The following is a 16,651-nucleotide window of genomic DNA, read 5'->3' as shown; positions in this document are numbered from 1 at the left end:
GAGGTGGATATCTCCCTGGTAGCCTGGTCCCATGCTATGTAAGGCTTCAAAAATCAACACCGGGACCTTAAATTGGACCCAGAAACAAATTAGTTACCAATGCCATACAAATTGGTTGCAATGTATGGTTTACCCAAAACATAAACAACGGCTTGCACTACTGCATTTTGCACATCTAAAGTTTTCAAATACTCTTCAGCGACAGCTGCATGGAGAGCAGATTGCAATAATCCAACCAAGAGATGACCAGGGTATGAATGACAGTGAGTTGATCTAGGAACAGACACAAGTGGCACCTAATATGAAGTTGTGCAAAGGCTCTTCTAGTCACAACTGTCACACCTTTCTCCAGTCCAAGAGCACCAACAGATTGTGCATAGAGTCTGTTGGGGTAGTGTCCCCCCTCCCAATACACCAGTTATTCTTAGTGGATGGTCCATAAATTTCTGTGGTAGCGTCCTAAAGTTCCCAGATATTATCCCCAAAAATGCTCCAGATAGCACCTTGTTTGAAGACTATTGCAACCCAGAGCCAAAACATTGCTCAGTCTTGTTTTAACCAGTAGGTATTTCAGATTTAACAATACATTGTTAAGTATGCCTATCCGGAAAGGGTTACATATAGATGATAGTGTTTTATGAAAAGTTCTGTAGGAAATGTCCACATTATAAACACTGCTATAATTACTGGTTGTTTAAATGTAACAAAGTGATGTGTAGCACATTAATAGGAAGTCTTACACTGGCACGGATTGTGATTTAGTTTTGTGAATTAACCACAGAGGGCAAAGTTTAAAACTCATCAGGATTTGATTTAATGTAAGTAATGTCCTTTGGAACATCCAATCTTTTCTGTTGTGTTCTTGGCAACATCAGATCTCTGTGTTTTAAACTGATTTCCTCAGTTTCATATATTATTTTAGAATTAAGTGTCCAAAACATTTTTGTACTTCAGATGAAATGAGACATCTCTGTCTTGTTCCAAATGTGTGGGTGGTTAGTTACTCAATATTTGCCCTTTTAATTAGACATTCAGATGCAAGCCTTATCATTATATAAAACCAAACTTACAAATATATATAAAACAGGCAGCAGCATAATGTACACATTTGATCTACAAGAACATTCACATGATGGATCAGTTTCAGTGGCTTTTTCCCCCTTAAATATTTGATTCTTATGACTTGCAAACATTAAACTTATCACAAAATGTCTATCCATCACAAAAGGATAGAAATTATACAAAGGGACATCAATGCTCTCTGACCTCAATGTGGACATCCAATTCACAATGACAATACTGCATTCTGAAATGGAAGAGGATCACATTTCCTTCTTTTCCATAGGGACTGTTGCCAGTTTGATTAATGACAGAATCAAAGTCTTGAAATAGTGAGGGCAAAATCTACCTCAACCTTTTACAGTAAATTCTGATAAGGCACAAATGAATGCCCTAATATAGCAGAAGTGATACACCAACCTCCGTCCCTTATAGGCTGAAGAGTGCTTGCAAAAACAAAAAAAAACAAAAAAGTATTATAATGACTAAGGCAGTTCCCAAAGATCTTATGACAGCTGGAACCTCTTGGTGACTTCCATAAAATCTTTTGTCCATAGCTTTGCATAGGTCCAAAGAAAGTGAATTTCCTGACTGCAGAATTGGAGGCCACAAACTAAATCCAATATTACTATAAAAACAGGTTCTTCATTGCTTAAAGTATATGTCAGAGTTCCCCAACCCTTTTGACTTTGCGGACCAGCTGGGGCAGGGGGTGGAGATGGGATGGTTTGATGTGCTGGCCCCCCACTTCCACAGCCCAGTTCCAAAGGGCTCAAGGCCCGGTAGTGGGCCATGGCCCAGGGGTTAGGGATCCCTGGTGTATAATATAACAATATTATAACAATATAAAAACATACGAAGAACAGTTGCAGGAACTGGGTATGTCTAGTTTAATGAAAAGAAGGACTAGGGGAGACATGATAGCAATGTTCCAATATCTCAGGGGCTGCCACGAAGAAGAAGAAGTCAAACTATTTTCCAAGGCACCTGAGGGTAGAACAAGAAGCAATGGATGGAAACTAATCAAGGAGAAAAGCAACTTAGAACTAAAGAGAACTTTCCTGACAGTTAGAACAATTAATCAGTGGAACAACTTGCCTCCAGAAGTTGTGAATGCTCCAACACTGAAAGTTTTTAAAAAGAGATTGGATAACCATTTGTCTGAAGTGGTGTAGGGTATCCTGCCTAGGCAGGGGGTTGTACCAGAGTCCCTTCCAATTCTGTTATTCTATTCTAATACATACAAGTGGAAATTTAACAGGACTTAACAGAAATAAATCCCACTGAACTTTACTTTTAATTAATGCATTAACATGTATGTGCCATTTCCAAACTAGAAAAATATGATTTTGCTATATTTTGAATAACTAAAATACAGCATAAATAGAAAACATTTAACACTACAATTTTAATGCCCATTTTATTAAATAGCATAGGACAATGAAAACATATTTCCCTACTCCACAAAGTCAATGAAATTGGTGCCAGGCATACATCACTGAAAAGAATAGATAGCATTGGGGAACTATCACAAAAGAAAGTCCTGTTCCTGGATAGGCTTTTTTCCCCACTCAGTATGGGGGAGACCCCAGGCAGACTCTTAAGGCATTTATCAGACAATAGGCAATCTTGTGGTCCTTAACTAAAAAGAGCTTTATAGGTTTTATATCAGCACCTTGAAATGGGATGGAAAACAAACTAGGAGCTAGTGACGATCATATAACACTGGCACAATACATTTACAATACTCAATTTCTATCATTTTTCTTGCTGAAACATTCTGTGATAATTGCAGTTTTCAAGTCATCTTCAGGGGCAGCCCCACATGCAATACCTTGCAGTAGTCTAAATAAGACATTACTAAGACTATTCTGCTGAAGCTATCTCTGTTCAAGATGATTCCCTATAGACGTTAGGCAGTCTGGGGATAATAAAGCAGGATCCTGCAGAGTCATAAAACATGACATAATGTGAATTAACATATTATTAACTGATAATAGAAAGCCAAATGCAAAAGTTAAACTCAATCTCACAGAATAACAAATAAAACACTCAGTAAGGAATGAATGCATGTTTAAAGCTCAGGTGGCAACAATGTATTCCATTTGATAATGAATTTTATAAGTGTGGTGTTAGTGATTAAACAGTTTTTTCCCCCCTGGGAACATCTGTGGAGGATGGGAAAATTATAAGATGTGCATCACAAAATTGTGATACCAACTCAGGCACTTTCATTCTTGCATTGCCGTGTCACACATACATACATAAAGGTCAAAGTTTGAAAGGTCACAACCCCACACTTTTGTCCTTTTGACAAAATGCTAGCTTGCTGCAGCTGACCCTGCCTGTCCCTTTTAGCCATTATTCTGATTGCTCTTAATGGTGGTCAGACAAGAAAAGCTCAAGGATCACACAGTGCAGGAAAATTAGTGTGGATGAACATGGCTCCAAACAGCTATATCTTTCCCGGTGAACTTCAATATTTAAATTTGTGCTTGGAAATTCAATACAAGCTGAAGAAGCAGGGTCCCCCCCCCCTCCAAGAGAGTCCATATTGCAGACATCACAGTAATCCAGATTTAACAAAATAGTCCATGAATCATCACCAAATTTTGAATGACTGCAGATTTAAATGGTTAAAATAACTCCTGGCCATTGCCACTATCTGAGCAAACTGATGCACAAAGAATTTCTACCCTGTAGACAAAAAATATCCAAGTTCTGACATAAAACTACATCTGGAACCATCCATTTTCCTCACAGTAATATCACTATTTTACCTGGATTAAATTTTCCAACCCCCATCAAAGAACATAGTCAACAGTTCCTTATAGAGATTAAACAGCTGGAAATTTATCATTCATACAGGGATGAATCAAAATTCCACATGGTTTGTTAAATGTGTTAGAAGTATAGAAACAGTAAGAAATTTTGCAGCACAACACAAACCAATACTCCTGGAGTGCAACTGAGAACTCCTATCTTCTGAGACTATTCTTCTGAAGCCACCAGCAACTCTCTTAGACTCAGCTCAAGCAAGCCTTTCAAAAGGAGATCACAATTGATTGAGAACTGCTGAAAAAAATAAAACAACTGCTGCAATGTGTTTGTGCTCCATGTTTGTGAGCAGTTATTTCCATCTCTAGTATAGCTAGCCTATACTAAGATAAAATAGATGTAAATAATCAGTTTCATTTAAACAAAATCCTGAATGAAGTACATATGCTGTGTTTTTTTTCTGCAACCTTTAGATCAATTATTGTTAACTACAATATGCAATATCTAATTTTATGCCAGTCTCCCCATATTTGCACATCCAACTTGGTAAGTGATTCTTCTTTCTCTTTTGTTCACCACTAGTGAACGTTTTTGCCTGTTATACATATACAGGTATTCCACAACTTATTATCCACTACTTAATGACCTTTCAAAATTCAAGATGTACTAACGCAAAAAAGCTACTTATGATGTGATTTTGAAGTTACAAGGGCCATGCACATCTCCTCCCTCCTCATGTGGTAACATAATTACATTTTGGGCACTTGGCCTCTAGATCATCTTGACATCCATTTACAGCATCCCATGTTCAATTATTTTTTCCTATTTCCAGTGTTTACTTCTGATTTCTGTAAGTTAATGACTACCTGTAAATGATTGGTGTATTATCCTTGTGATGTAGATACATACGTGCATTACAGAGGTAAGTGCCAACCATTGATCAATAACACTAACCATCACCCATTTGGTGAAGAAAAAAAGTGTGAGAGTGCCTAAAATTCACTTGTGAACAAAAAGAATGGGTGGGCAAAAAAAATGGAACAAGAGCCAAGCTATTAAATGTGTGAGTGACAAGCTACCATGTTATATGTTTTCGCATATATAATTGAATTCAGGACTTAACATATTGAATTTGTTAGATTTAAATGTTAATAGTTTTTAGACACTGTAATGAAAGAAACAGTGTCTCATTTTTTAAAGTTCTAATTTCCAGATCTCATGTATGTATGTATGTATGTATGTATGTATGTATGTATGTATGTATGTATGTATGTATTTGTGTTACAACCCCTGGTATGCCCAAATATGGGAGGGAGCTCACTCCTCCCTCTTTCTGTCCTTCGGCTCATCACAGAAAACCATCCAGGCAGAAACCCATATTTTTATTTTTAATGTTGCCTTTTTATATTTGTGTTGTATTTGTGCTGATAAATAACACAAATATAAAACACAAATATAAAACACAAATATAAAAAGGCAACATTAAAAATAAAAATATGGGTTTCTGCCTGGATGGTTTTCTGTGATGAGCCGAAGGACAGAAAGAGGGAGGAGTGAGCTCCCTCCCATATTTGGGCATACCAGGGGCTGTAACACAAATACATACCTATTTCCCTGGCTCAGCTGATAAAGGAGGAAGAGCCTGTGGTGTAGTGGCTAACAAATCTGCCTAATATGTAACACATCCCAGGTTCAAATCCCAGTAAGGGTGTGGCTAGCTGATGAGAGCTAAATAGCTTGAAATGGATCCATACTATAGTATGCCATACAAGCTAGGAACTAACCTATATTCTACCAGAGGTTGAAGAATCTCAGGCAACTAATTTGTACTTGAAATTCAACAATCCTTGTGAATCAACAGTGGCTCATTTTTTCTGAGCTAGTGATGCTCCAACTGTAACTGCCAGAGCTTGCTTGCCCTTATTTTGCATCTGAATTTTATTGTTCTTTTCAATGGCATGTTGTGTATAAAAGCTGAAATGGCTGCTAACACTGTATATCAGAAAATTCTTTACCTTGTCATGGCCCAGAAAGGATTTGGAACTTTGACATTCTGTCTCTCTAACCATACATCCATCTACACAAAGACACCATGACAGTGTGAAACAATTCTAATCCTCTGTGGTTCCATGACATTAGCTATGGCCAAAAAGCAAAATGATTTATTTTCTGGCTCAGCTCTGATGTGTGATTTTTCTTTCTTTCTTCTTCTTCCCTAATATGTGTGTGTGGCCTCTTTCTCTATTTAGAAGAGCTCTTGTTACACCTCCTTTCTAGGTCTTTGGAGAAGAAAAGTAGATTGAGGTTTCTTCTGCTATTCCTCACAGGAACAGGTCAGATTTTGTTGCTTTTGTGTGTATTGGGGGGTTTGGGAGTAGTGTTAATATAGAAGTGCCAAAATGACTACATTAAAAATATATATCTTCAGATACTATCTGTGAAAATAATTCTTACCCTTCAGGTTACCAGCTCTGGAAGTCAAAGCATAGAAATGTGTGGTTTTGAGATTCGCTTTCCTAGCCCCATTAAAAATCAGGTAAAAGGATTATGGAGAAAAATTCAAGGAACTTTTCCTAAACAATGGTATGTGTGCTTGTGTGTGTGTGTGTGTGTGTGTGTGCATGTGTGTGTGTGTCAGAGGTGGCATTCAGCCAGTTCTGACAGGTTCTGGAGAACTGGTAGTGGAAATTTTGAGTAGTTCAGAGAACCGGCAAATAGGCTGGCCCCGCCCCCGCTGCCTCCCAGCCTCCCAGCTAATGATCTTTTGTTGTTCTGAACAGGAGAATGGAGCTGGGAGGCAGGTTAGGGGGGGGGGTGAGGCGAGAATGGGGATTTTGTAGTATCCGTCCCCTACCACACCCACAAAGCCACATCCACAAAACCGGTAGTAAATTTTTTTGAATACTACCACTGGTGTGTGTGTGTGTGTGTGTGTATGCCCACACACAAGTACATGAAGTTGGTGTAGTGATTAAGGCACATGGCTAGAAACTGGAAAACCATAATTCTCATCTCCCCTTAGGCACAAAGCTAGCCAGGTAACCTTGATTCAGTTATTCTCTTTCAGTCCTGAGAAAGAGGCAATGGCAAGCCATTTCTGAGATCTTGCCAAGAAAACTTCAGCGACTTCTCCGGGTAGTCCCCAAAAATCAACATTCACTCAAGGCTACAACAAAAATAAATAAATCAGACGATACTATTAGTTACTAGCAATGATAGCAACAGCAGCAATTGAATGTCCTTATTTCATTGGTCTGCATGAGATACTCCACAGTCTTCAGTGCAAGAAACCTTGCTCATCGGCCCTCAAAAAGTTTCACATACCCTAATGATATTTGCCTCAGGGCTGTAATTTTCTGCCTTCTGCAACTTTTACCTTAGCACATCTGGTAAAAATTAGATAAACAGATTAGTTCTGGTTCTGTTTTCAGTTAATTTCGCCAAACCTCTGCCTTCCCTCGCTTCTCCACTGCCGCGGAGAGACATAAATTTCCAAGAGGAATAAGTGTTCTCATTTACTGGCACGGGTTAGTGATAGTACAGCTTGTGTCAAGAGTAATTAGATTTCAAGAAGTCCAGGTTCACCATGTGTGACAATAGCAGCCTATACTGATGATGTGTTTTTCTGCTGAGAGGACCTATTGGCCAGTGAAAGAAATCTCACTCCAACCAGAGTTATATGTTACTTGTAGCTAAAAGGGAGCGGTAATCAACCTCCCTCCCTCTACATTTCCTTCACGTTATGCTAGGTGTAATTAATTCTGAGATTTACTGTTAGAACCTTGCCTTTCACTGCAAATTTGTGCTTTCTAATTCTTTGGCTGCTTTTCTCTTGAAAAAAAATGGATCAGTGAAGAACCTCATCAAAGATTGAAGTTCCATGTAATTCTTTGGAGTTCAATGAACTACTTGGTCCTTTTGGTTCTGAAGGTTGCTCGTTGGACAAGGGAAGAAGGCCTTTATGATTAGGATTATGGTTATTTATTCAATTATTATTGAATCTGTTTTCCCTCTTGTTTACTCCCGTTCTCAGAATGACTTGCAATGATGAAATCATTCCAAGTACACAACATAATGACATTGATGCAGTGAGAAAAAAAATAAAAAAATAAATTATAATCAATCATTTATATTAAGGATTAGATGATACGCTGTTACAGAGCCCCCAACCCTGCTAGACCCATGTTAGTTAAAGGCATGCACATAGCCAGTACAACACAGATGGGACCTGGTTAAAAAGTTATTCCATCCCTCCTCCATTCAGTCTGTTTCTCCATCAAGTAATGCCAATTATGAGAACATCACTTTCTTTGGCTCACAGATGGGCAAGCCAGATCAGGATAGGAAAAAGATGTATGGGCTCAGCTCAATGCATATATGTAGGTTTACATAGTTGTATCAGGTTAAGTGGATGTTTGGGAGATGTATTTATATTTAATATGAACAAAGAGAGTCTTTGTTAATTTCAGAGGTGGCGAGTTACTGCAGTAAAAGCCTAGTTATTTGTAAATTCATATGCCTTTGCTAAGAAAAGTTCTGGCAAACAGGGTCTCTACAGAAGATCTTAGTATCCTTACAGGGCCATCTGGGAAGACATGTGCCTTGGGTATTTGGGTCTCAAACTGCTTAGAGCTTTAATGGTAAACCATACATCTTGCATTTAAGAAGAAAGCAAAAAGGCAACCAATCTGATTATTCCATAATACATAAAAAGTTGCAGCAATCCAACTCGAAACATAGCAGATTGTCAGTCTTTCTAACTAGTCTATCCTAGTCTAGGAATGGCTTCAATTGGTGAGATGAATGATCTTGATAAATCTGCTGAAGTGATCTAGATTTCAAGTGACAACGGTGGATTAAAGATTATCCTCCAAACTGAGAGATTAAGTCTTGGAGGCTGAGTGCTCATCTGTCAAGAACAGGCTGATCAATCATTTCCTAGACCAACAGCCCTACTGACAGAGTCTCAGATTTCATGTTTGGTCCTAATCCAACCCATTACGATGAGGGTTGAAGGATCCTGGGCAAAATGCCCTCAGGGTAAGAAGAGCAAGGACATTCTCAGGAAGCCACTTCTCAGTTCTCCCTTCTTGATATTTTTTTTCCTTTCTGATTCTGCTCCCCTTCCAACTTTCTCTGTCCATTTCTTCTCTCTCCTTTTTTTTAAACCACATAACGAGGCTTTCCTCCTTTCCTTGCACTTTTGGAAAACTTAGGAAAATTCAGAGGAAAGCAATGTATTGCATCCACAATTTTATTTTCCCCAGTAGGGAGAAAAAGCAGAACTAGAAGTGTGGGGGACAAGCTATTAAAATTGGGTGCCATCCAAAGCAATAGCAAAACACTCCATTTCCTTTTTAATCAAAACAATAAGGGTCCTACTATTGCAATGCAAATATTGCAACTTTTATACATGCTGCCACGTCACAACACGATCCAAAAGGGGCAGTCTTTGCATCACATCGGCACAAGACTGTTTTCATCATTCACCTCCTGCCAACCCTTTGTAGATATCAGTGGTCTCTGTATTAGTACCTGATGCTTGGCCCCTAGTGGCAGAACTGCCTGCACAGGTCATCTGACATGGATATCAGAAAGAAATTTGAGTTGGCTGTGTAAACATAAACTCAGTGGACCAGAGGAAATGCTCCTTCGGGTTCAGTGATCCAACCCTTTTTCATCTAATCATATCCAAGGTTGAAATGATTTAAGGATTCTTGCTTTGAAAGATAGATCAGGGTGGTTTTTCAGAATGCCAAAATTATGGTAAACAAGTCCAGGATTGTTGAGTCATTGCTGGTTATGTCAACACATCTCTTTAATTTATAGTTATGCTTTGATTTTTCTAAGCATAAGCTTAGCTAGGCATCTTTTCCCTCTCCTAAATATTTCACTCAGAGTTTGGGGCATTTTATAACGGTGCATTCTGGATAATACACCCAGGTTTCAAGTTGCAATTTGATTGGCTATACATGCTCAGCAGTTCTAACTTATAGTTACTGTAAGTACCAAAACAATATGCTTAAATGTGCTTTCAGTCCTGTATTCAGCGGAATTAATCTGAATTTCATCTGAATAGATATCCATAGAGTTGTACTGTAAGACCATTATAATAATTAGGCACTCTTAGTTTTCTTAAATTACTAACATTTTCCTGAAGTTCTGTTTAAGAGCTCAAACAGGAGGCCTCTAGAATACCTGATGCTTTTAGACTGAAATTTCTTGGCTAGCTATTGAATCATACATATTATTAGGAGTGCCACACTGCTTATTTTAACAGCTTGCTCAGAACTTTGCTGTATAATTAAGTCCAGCAGTGACAAGTAGGCATGAGTCTTACTCACAACCAAGAATGAGGCAAGATATATCCACTATATTAAGATCAGGGAATTACTGTATAAACTATTCAAAGGGAGATCTGAACTTCAGTGCCGGTACACATCTAAGCTGAGACAGCAATTCCGTTACAATCACATGAGACCAGTTGAATCTCAGATCAGAATCTGAGATCAGTTAAGTTCAGCCATTCCTGCTTAAGGCAACAAGAAATTGGTGGTATAGTGATATCTACTAGATGGCCATTCTTCAGGCCCTGGATAGGGGGCAGGCCCATCTGCTTCCCAGATACAAAAGTCCCCCCAAAATGGAACTTCAGGATCCTCAATAACAATCCTGTTGTGGTTAGATATGCATACCTGCTAGATGTCAGCAAAGAAGTCTTGATTTTTAGCAATATAATGTACTGTCGGTGTGTGTGCATGCGTGTCTGTGTGTGCGTGTGCGTGCGTGCGCGCGCACACACACAGAAACATACAGTTGCTACTTGTCAGATTCATAGAATAATTTGAATAGTATGATTTTAAAATAGCAATTAATTTACTGATCATGAACAAAATATTAAGGATCAGACAGAGTAACAGATCTATTGTAATTATATTTCTGAAAGTCAGGAAGGAAGAAAGTAAAGGAGCTTCAGTGGAACAAAGGCCATAGGTGCCAATATAAAGAGGTCTTCTTTTCTGTATTTACCATTAACATTCTGTGTTTTATATTCGGTATTTTGATATGTTCAACAATAAAGTAACTAGTACATTTACCAAGACACCACAGACAATGTTAGGCTGTCTAGCAGAGCCACCCACCAAAACTCTTCTAGGAATTCCTAGAGTCAAACTATACAATAGAGTGGTTGAACTGTTGTGCCTACAATTCCAATCAGTCAACTTCTTACCCCAAAAGCAGGGCTCCATGGATTGAAAAGTTCTATGCAACTGGGAAACTGGTCTTTCCAGATTATCTTTTTCTTTATGATGTCTGAATCTTCACTGTCTCTTGTTTATTAGATTACATCTAACCTGGCATAGTTCAAGGGAACTTGAGGAATAGCTCATAATCAGTTATAAATTATTTAGATCTGTATCTCCTGAAGAAGTACGCAGATAAAAATGTATTTGCAACAAGGCCGCTGGGGCCCTGAAAGAGAGCTGATATAATAAAATAGCAGTATCCTCACTGCTTCATGCAATATCCTGGGAGAACAGCATGCCAGAATAAATGACACATGTGTGAATGCCTGGATAGGAATTTAAGAGTTATCAAGAGCCAGGATGGATTTATCATGAACAAGGCATGCCAGACTAATCTTATCTCCCTTTTTTTGACAAAGTTATTAGCATAATAGATTGAGGGAATGCTATGGACATAATGTACCTTTGACCTCTGCAAAACATTTCACAAAGACTCCCATGATACACTCATTCAGAAAATGGTAAAATATGAGCTCGATGATATAAATTGTTAGATACATTTATAATACCTAGAGAGTACTCATAAATGTTTCCACATAACCTTGACTGGAATGTTACGGGCCTCTGTCCTTGGCTCTGTCCTTTCAAAGTTGTTATTAATGTCCTGAGTGAAGAATTAAGAGGATGTTTATCAAATCTGCAGATGACACAAAATAATGAGGTGTGGCTAACACTTTTAGAAGAAAAAATGAAGTTTCAAAAATATCTAGAGTAAATAGGTCTGAACAGTGTGCCTAAACATTCAGAATAAAATTTAGTAGGGAAAAAACATAAAATACCGCAGCTGCAGGAAAAAAAAAAGTCACAAGTATTGGATAGGGAAAATTTAGTTTCCAGTAGTATGTGTGGAAAAAATGCTATGTGTTGTAGTGGATCACAGCTTGAATACAAATCAATATGATGCAGTTGCTAAGAAGGCAAATGCTGTTTTGTGATTTATTAAGCAATCCATAGGATCCAAAACCCAGAAAGTAATTATCCAGTTTGCCTTGGTTCTGGGCACTGCAATCCAAAACAGACATTGATAAACTGGAGCAAATTCAATGAGGAACTGTGAAAATGGAGGAATATTGCAAAACAGTACTATAAGGATAAAAAGGAAATATGTATTGATTAAATGTAGAATGCATATAAATCTGAAACAAACATATTTGTCTTAGTCAGATGGTCTTCATGGCATGTCATGAGCCACTCTCTTGCATACAACCTATTTTTCGGGGAAGAGTTAAGTTGTGAAACAGATATATTAAGCAGTGGTAGGTTCTGGACAGTGTGGCCTGGTATGGCTGTACCACTAGTAGCTGGGAGCAGCGGGCACCATACTGGTATGGTGGCTCATTTGGCCCGCCCGCCTGCCCGTATTTATAATGTGACTGGCCAATTGCGCATGCACACGCAAAGTGCGGCACCTGCGCGACCTCCGCCAAGCAGCTGGGTGTTCACAGGGCGGTGGCATGCACATGCGTGCGCAGTACAAGTGCCCGACTAAGACACCCAGCCCCATGCGCAACGTACTGGTTGCGATGCAATCCGGAACCCACCACTGAGATTAAGCCTCTGCAAGTCTTAAAGCAGCTAATTTGTCATTTTGTTTGTCAAAATTTTAAACATAACAAATTCTAGCTAAAACTTTGGAGGCCACCATTAGGAATGCTACAGAATGGATGCTGGAAAGTCACAGAGTGCATTTTTTGAGCCCCTGATCTAACATAAATATATCTATATGTTTGTAGGAACCAGGAGTGGGTTCCTGCCAGTTCTAACCTCTTCTATAGAAGAGGTTCCACAAATCTACAGTGCCGTTTAGAACCAGTTCCAGCTCCCTCCCCCTGCCCGTCCACACATCATCAAGATGAAGAGTGAAGGAGGAATTCTGGGAGTTGAAGTCCACAAGTCTTAAAGCTGTCGAGTTTGAACACTCCTGGATTTTTTTTTCTAAAGGGTTAGGGGTACAAGGGTCTTGTAACTTGACAGCTTTAAGACTTGCGTGCTTCAAATGCCAGAGTTTCTGAGCCAACATTTTGGCTCAGCACCAAGCCACTCCCACTCGGTCACATGGCCGGCAAGCCAGTCCCGCCTGGTCACATGGCCAGCAAGCCACTTCCACGAAGGAGACCACACCTACAGAAGAGGCTCTAAAAAAAATTGAAACCCACCACTGGTAGGAACCTATGGTAAGGTCATTGCCTTTAGGAAAACAGCATTCCTTTGTATGCTTTTGCCCTTTTATTCCTCTTGCATCATGTATATCTGCTCTATATTTGAACTCTATTTTCCATGTTATCTTGCCCCAGATTCTCTTACCAATATGGGATTCAGGGTTTTCATAAACATGACCACTGCATATTTTGCAGAGGTTATAGCTTCTTTCTAATCAAATCGGTAAAGGTAAAGGTTCCCTTCACACATATAAGCTAGTCATTCCTGATTTTAGGGGGCGGTGCTCATCTCCATTTCAAAGCCGAAGACCCAGCACTGTCCGAAGACGTCTCCGTGGTCATGTGGCTGGCATGACTAAATGCCAAAGGCATATGGAATGCTGTTAAATCAAATCAGTATTTATGACTAATTTCTATATCCACTTTACCAGCAATGGTAAACTAGTTACCATCTTTGCCAACAGGTAGAAGTTGTTAGTTCAAAACCAAATATAGTTTTTTTAAAAAATGTTTTTATTGTTTTTCTTTTTCTAAGATAGCTACATTTTTTCCTGCCATGTCGGATCTATACATGTGTGTGTGTGTGTGTGTGTGTGTGTGTGTGTGTGTGTATGTGTTTGTGTGCATATCCAGAGGTGCCCTATTTTAGCATTTTTCCAGTCCACCTATAGGGAAGAGTTTTCATTACCAGCTCCCTTAAGATCAAATAGCTGTGAATGGTTTCCTCTTGCAATTTGGGGTGGTAACTGCAGTAATTTTATGTATTTCTGACACTACAAATGTGTTTTCAATTATGCTCATGGTTGATATTTCATATTTTAACTTCATTTATATGTAGCAATAGCAGTTAGACTTATATACCATTTCACAGTGCTTTTTACAGCCCTCTCTAAGAGTCAGCATATTACCCCCAAGATCTGGGTTCTCATTTTACCCACCTCAGAAGGATGGAAGGCTGAGTCAACCTTGAGCCTGGTGAGATTTGAACTGCCAAATTGCAGGCAGCCGGCAGTCAGCAGAAGTAGCCTGCAGTACTGCATTCTAACCATTGGGTCACCATGGCTCAATGAGTCATGTAACTCATTCAGAGTTGATATTGAAAGGAATGGCATTAAACCCTAAAAACTAAAGACACAAGTTAATCAGAATGGATACCTTGTATAAGTGAGTCATCCATAAGATATCTGTGTACTCTACATAATTGCCATGTTGTTACAGAATGAGGCATTCAGAAAAAGCTGAGGTGTTAGGATAATTTTTTTTTAGAAAAGAGCATTATGCTTACAATTGAGAATGTATTTATCTAGCTATTTTGTGCTTTCTCTCAGAGAAGAGGCCTCTTGGTTATAGAGGTTATATAATGTCATATTTATCAAAGTTGTTTATGTGATCACAAAGGATGGCACTCTATTTCTTGATAGTACTGCCTTTGAATCCTCATAGCTATGGTAAGAAGTGAACATGAATGTCTTGGTTACTTAACCTTTAAGCTTATGTATATTTCTTGGCTGTACTTTTTAATTGCAGAAAGAGCAATAAATCCTCAAGCAATTATAACATAAAATCTAATAAGTAAAATGTGATATTAAAGCTTTGGTTAGGATGGTAATAGTCTGCTGTTACATTGAACTAGTACACTGCTCTCCGTGTAGCTTTTTTTATTGCAACTCAGTCCACAGATAGGGAGTCAGAAAAGGGCCAGAACAGAGAATAAGTATTCTCTGTTAACACTTCATCTACTTCAAAATTATTTCATCTCTCCAGGAGTTTTCTAAGCAAACCTCACAAAGAAAGCATTTTCTTATTTTAGGATTTCTCTTTGCTAAAGGTAAAACACTTCTCAGATTGGTGGGGTAATATTCTTCCATATATTTAAAGAATAAAAACTGCTGGCAGAAAGAAATCAATATCTCATTCTTTACTATCACAGTTTTAAAACTTTTGGTGTTCCCCCATTTCTTGTGATCGACTTAAGTAACTGAAAGTGTTCTTAACATTTCTACACCAAAGCAAGCTATCTGCTAAAGCTTTAGCACAGTGGTTCCCAAACTTTTTCAGTCCACCACCCCCTTGGTGCTACAAACTAATCCTCAGGGCCCCCCCTCACCCAGTGGTGGAATTCATTTTTTTTACTACCGGTTCTGTGGGTGTGGCTTGGTGGGCATGGCTGGGAGTCATGTCACTGGGCGGTTTGCATGACAGAAGGAAGATAGTAACAATAAAATTCAAAATTGTAACAATTAATTGCACATTTATTCAAAATCCAATTTAAAAACCTTTTTAGTTAATGTTAATTCAACAAAATTGTTGAACCTAATCCAGTGATACCAGGTTTTCAAAGTCTGATAGTCATTTAGCAAGAACCTTAGTAACTTAGTAAACTCAGTAAAATTTAGTAACTACTTCACTGTTCAGTAAATTCTTAATGTGATGGATGGGCTTGATGAAGTGATACCAGTTTCCCAATGTCTGGTTTTAAGTCACTTAAGCAGAGTGCAATGTTTCCCAACCTTGTCAACTTGAAGATGTCTGGACTTCAACTCCCAGAATTCCCCAGCCAGGGAATACTGGCTGGGGAATTCTGGAAGTTGAAGTCCAGACATCTTCAAGTTGACAAGGTTGAGAGACACTGCTCTAAAAGCATCAGAACTGTTTTCCTCTCCCCTCCTATTACGGTATCAGTGGAGCCTTTTCGGTGGCATTAACTCCTGGCTCTAGTTTCCAGTAGTTTTGGGTGATGGTTTGTCTTAAAAGACACTTAAAAAGAGTGGCCAGTTTCCTACTAGTTTGGCCCTGGAGTTCATGCAAAATTTGCTTTGTCATCGCCCACGTCGAAATTCCCTTTGGCTATTGCCCTGCTGCCCCCTTCCCACCCAAAGAACACCATCCCACCACCCCCTTTTTTGTGTCGGAGGAGGATTTTAGTTGCCACACGCACATATGGGGATCCCTGGTGGCAGGATTGCCCTTCACGCACCCGCAGAAAAGAGGGTTCCCTGCCTGCGGAACACGGTACTGCCGCCCTTGGCACACAGCACGCAGATTGATGGAGTGCACGCCATCTGACTGGCTACCCCGAGGAATGCGTGGTATGCAAGAGGCCAGAAGCAACCATTTGATGGGGAGCAGAGGGGGGAAGACAGGAGCAGCCCATGTCTGCGGCGGGCTCTCTTCCTCTTCCTCTCCCTCTCCCTCCCTCTCTTTCTCTCTCTCTCTTGCTGGGTGGTGGTTGAGGCTGCTGGTAGTTAGGATCGATTCTGCTGTTGCTTAAGTCGCTGCGGCGGACAGCAGTGAAAAGCAGCAGTGGTAGTATCAAGTAGATCAATGAAGAAGGGGCATTTATGGCAG

The sequence above is a fragment of the Natrix helvetica genome (assembly GCF_964273705.1).
Source record: "Natrix helvetica genome assembly, chromosome: 2".
Lineage (NCBI taxonomy): Eukaryota > Metazoa > Chordata > Lepidosauria > Squamata > Natricidae > Natrix > Natrix helvetica.
The sequence above is the reverse complement of the archived record's forward strand: the minus strand, read 5'-3'. Positions refer to the sequence as shown.